Source organism: Myotis brandtii, unplaced genomic scaffold, assembly GCF_000412655.1.
Source record: "Myotis brandtii unplaced genomic scaffold, ASM41265v1 scaffold124, whole genome shotgun sequence".
NCBI lineage: Eukaryota > Metazoa > Chordata > Mammalia > Chiroptera > Vespertilionidae > Myotis > Myotis brandtii.
In genome coordinates this window covers 1-4,940 of record NW_005354334.1, presented here as the reverse complement: position 1 = coordinate 4,940, position 4,940 = coordinate 1, and the positions used below count along the sequence as shown (strand labels likewise).

General features: G+C 35.3%; 1 pseudogene; it reads right to left on the bottom strand.

Moving 5' to 3' along the window:
• Positions 1 to 3,276: 3,276 nt before the first annotated feature.
• LOC102249472 lies at positions 3,277 to 3,899 on the bottom strand (annotated as a pseudogene).
• Between the last annotated feature and the right edge of the window lie 1,041 nt (positions 3,900 to 4,940).

The following is a 4,940-nucleotide window of genomic DNA, read 5'->3' as shown; positions in this document are numbered from 1 at the left end:
ACTGGAGCAAGCAAGCCTCATGTTCACTTCAGCTGTGTGGCTGCCTGCCGCCATCTTGGTTGGGTTAATTTGCATATCTTGCTGATTAGCTAATGGGAGGCGTAGCGAAAGTATGGTCAATTACCATGTTTGTCTATTATTAGATAGGATAGATATGTTAATTAGGTTAAAACTAATGTTGAAGCTAGTATTCAAGAAGTAAAATATGGCAAGGGTGCTTTGTTTGATATTGAGACATTGTGAAGTATCATGCCACCTGCTTTATGCTGTGAGGGGTGGGTGGGCTGGTTGGAATGTGTCTGATGAAGTTTTCTACATATGAAACAGACTATCTCAATATCATAAAACTCTGGAAATATTGCTCACCAAAATTAATTCCGATGTACTCTATGCTTTAAAAAATAATGTTTAAAATTCATTTTTCTTCTGAGGAGATTGACAAATGATGCCATTATTACTTGTATACTAAAAAGAGTACACTAAATATTTAACTATTTCCTTTCCCTTTAACTATAAAGAGGGATATCTAAAATTCACTGACTATTCACAGAGACATGAATGAAAATTATTAAAACTGAAAAGTAAATGCATGAGGATGAAAACGAAATTATCATGATGAATAATATATTTGTTCAATAGATAGATAGATGTAAGTAGATAAATACAAATAAAGGTACAAGGGAAGAAATCCACAGGTGTAACAACCTTTGTGGAAGCCATGTGATTTCAGGCTCAGGCATCTATGAAATATGCTGTAGGTATTATGTAATCCCATTGCTTTCTGGCATCATTGTTTCTAATGCTTAATCCTTTCTTAATTGTATTGTTTCTCTGTACATGTTTTTCTCTTGCTATTTTGAAGATTGTCTTTCAGCAATTTGACTTTGAGGTATCTAAGTCTAGATATATTTGTGTTTTTCCTACATGGTATTTGTTGAGTTTGTTGGATCTATAAATTGATATTTATTATTACATCATATGTGGGAATTTTTGACCTTTACTTTTTCAAATATTTATTTCTACACCTTTATGTTTTTGCAATCTATCTGGCAGTCACATTATATCCGTGTGAATATGCTTAAAATTTTCTCACAGGTTTCTGAGCTTCTGTTTATTTTTCTTAAAACTTTTTTTTCTCCCTGTCTTGAGATGGACTAATTCCCATTGATCAATCTTCAAATCTATTGATTTGTTTTCCTGTTATCTCAAATATACTATTGAGCCCATATAGGAAATTTTCCATTTCATTTATTGTATTTTTCAATTCTGAAATTTCTATTTGGTTCTTTTTTATATATTTCTATGTGTTTATTCTGATTTTTTATTTATTGAGTCACTGTAATCATATTTTAAATTTTTTAAACATTGTGTCTTTTAGTTTTCCAATCATAGTTATAACAGCCACTTTGAAGTATTTTTTTCTGTTAAATCCAACATTTGGGCCCTCTTATAGACAATGTCTTTTTTTTAAGTATGAGTTACACTTGTGTATTTGTTTATATATATTTTGAGTTTTTGTTGAAATTAATCATTTTAGATAATACACTGAAGCAACTCTGTTTTCTGACATTTTCCCTTTTCACATTTTTATTACTGTTGCTTATTTTGTTTATTTATTGTTTAGAAACTTGTCAGTAATAAATATATCAAAAAAAGAACTAAACTTAAATAGGTTCTTATTAGGCCCATTTGGGATAATGTGAGCATCAAAATAAATAGTAAAGTGACAATAGTATACTATAACACATTAATCTGAATAACTTGATGAGTCTATGAAAGATACTTATAAAAGAGGGCAGGACACTCTTCTTTTTTAAAAATATATATTTATTGATTTCAGAGAGGAAGGGGAGAGGGAAAGAGAGATAGAAACATCAATGATGAGAGAGAAACATTGATTGGCTGCCTTGCTGAGGATTGAGCCTGTAACCTGGGCATGTGCCCTTCACCAGAATCAAACTTGGGACCCTTCAGTCCGCAGGCTGATGCTCCATTCACTGAGCCAAACCGGCTAGGGCAGGACACTCTTCTTTAACAGAAGGCATTAACAGAAGAATACCAAACAATACTAAATAAATTATATAACTAAAATATCGTTCTGGTGCCTATCCAGCATGGTTCAGTGGTTGAGTGTCAACCTACGAACCAGGACATCATGGTTTGATTCCTGGTTGTGGGCTTGATCCCCTGTGGGGAGCATGCGGGGGGATGGAAAGGCATCCGATCAATGATTCTCTCTCATCATTGGTGTTTCTATCTCTGTCTCCCACTCTCTTTCTCTCTGAAATCAATAAAAATATATTTTAAAATATTGTTCTATTAACAGACAAAGGTATAATAAAGTTCTGTAATGGGAAGATAAAGCTACCACTGGGTTTTTTCTTATTTGATTTTCAGTATTGTGTCATTGAACTTAAGTCTGTTAGAAAATCCATACATATTTCACACATGCTGTAAATAATGCAATCCAGGAAGGTAATAGAATTTGCATTTTTACTATCAAGCACTGCATTTGTATTGCTGTGCTTTAAGCCAGTTTTGTGGGGGGGTTTTTCTTTCCCACAACTCTATGATCTCTTTCCAAGCAACTAACTGCTGTAAGTTTCTGTCAGAGCCTTAAGTTTCCCCAACATGAGAGACTGTGTTAGTAGACTTTGCCTTAAGCGTTGCAGGCCCCCTATGGCTGGTTATAAGAGGCAATGGAAAAGGAGAAAAGTGCAGTTTGCCAGCCAGGACTAAGGAGAGAAATAACACAGACACTTTGAGACTCATATTCAATTAACCTTCCCTGCCTCCCAGCATTTTCTTGGCAAAATCACCAATTTCCACAAAACTTATAGACAATTCAGCAAATATTTACTGAGTTCCCACTGTGTGTGGAGCACTCTGCCAAAGCAAGAAGGAGGGGAGACAGGGAAGGAGGTGACTGATGAGGAGAAGGGGTAAGAGTCTTAAAGTCTATAATTTTGGAATTAAATGGGTTCAAATATTTTTTAACTTGTTTCCTCATTAACCTGTAGATTTAGGCAAGTTCACTTCTGTAGTTCTTTGTTCTCATTTGGATAAGGCTATAGAGAATTAAATAAAAATAAAATTATGTCTGAGTAATAGTCCATTGAATATATAGACCCATTTATCCACTCATCTTTTGATGGGCACCTAGGTTGCTTCCAATATTGGCTATTGTAAATAATACTGCAAAGACGGGTGCATATATCCTTTACTTTTTTTAAAACAAGCTCTTGTCAGTTTTATTAAAGGAAAATGTTGCATGATTTACTTTTCACCAGTCTGTGCTGGTCTGCTTCTAACGATAGCAGAATCACCTGGATCAATGACAGCAGTGCGCATGCCCTGTAGTATTTTTCACACTTATGCCCAATTCAGTATTATTGTCACTGTGATGACTGGCCAACATGGCATAGTACTCTGTTTCAGATTTCCTCAAGGCTGGGCAGTTGTTGGCAAGGATGACCAGTTTTGCTTTGCCTTGTCTGATCATTTTCAGAGGCTGCTTGTACCCCAGTACGTACTTCCCACTTTTCAGAACAGGTTGGAGCCTAGACTTGATCCACTCCAGCAACTCTTTTGTCTTCTTTGCAGCCACTATCTTCCTGCCTTAGGTGTGGCAAAGCCTCCAACTAACAGCCTCCCAAATGGCCAGGGAGCTAGAAAGGCAGGAGTGCATATATCTTTTAAAATGCATGTTATCTTCTTTGGATAAATACCCAAAAGTGAAATTGCTGGTTTGTATGATAGTTCTAGTTTTAGTTTTTTGAGTAAAACTTCATAGTGTTTTCCACAGGGGTTGTACCATTTGCAATCCCACCAATAGTGCAGGAGGGTTCCCTTTCCTCTACATCCGTTCCAACAGTTATTAAAGAATGAAATCCTGCCATTTGCGACAACATAGGTGAACCTATAGGGAGGGCATTGTGCTAAGTGAAATAAGTTAGACAGAGAAAGGCAAATTTTGTATGATTTCCCTTATATATATGATCTACAAAACAAAATAAATGAGTAAACAAAACAGAAACACACCCATAGCTACAAAGAAAAAACTGGTGGTTGTCAGATAGAAGGGAATAGGAATGGGCAAAGAGGTAAAAGGGATTTAGAGGTACAAAATAAACAGTGGAGAGGTAATGTAGAGCCTAGCAAATAGAATCAATATTATCATAACTTTGTACAGTGACAGATGGTTGCTACACTTATTGTGGTGATCACTTTGTAAGGCATATACATTTCAAGTCATTATGTTTTACACATGAAACTAACATATTGTATGTCAACTATATTTTTATAAAAACTTAAAATTAAATACATGAAATGCTAAACTTTTGAATAAGTCAGTAAGAAAAATTAAAAATAAACAAAATAGAGTGAATCAATATAATATTTTAAATTCTTGGTCTGCTACCTTGTAAGTGATTGAAAATAAGAAATGAATAAAACCCGTTCTGGGAAGCAAACCAGAGTTTGGAAAGATTGGCAAAACTTCTAGAGAAGAGAAGGTCTTATAGGCTGGGGTAGGAAGGGATTCAAAGTCTAGGGTGTCTGATGGAGTTGAGTTATGCATTTATGGACAGTTTAGCTACAAGAGTACCTTCATGGTGTGCTAGGGCAGATCACAGCATTCTTTCATGGCACTGCAGTCTAGGAGGAATAGTTTGACATTAAATAGCAAATTATAAGAGAATCCAGGATTAAATAAGTATTAAAAAAGCGGTACAGACAACACAGAGAGAAAACCGTAACAATTTATTCCAGCTAAGTTGGGCAGGATAATAAGGAAAGGTTTCATAAGAGAGGTAGCACTGCATTGGGTCTTAGGGATAACGGTGGTATTAGAGGCAGAGAATGGGGAAAGACTTGCTCAATGTCGACTACGTGAGAGCACAGAAAGTATTACAGAAATAAAATAGTATCAAAGAAATTAT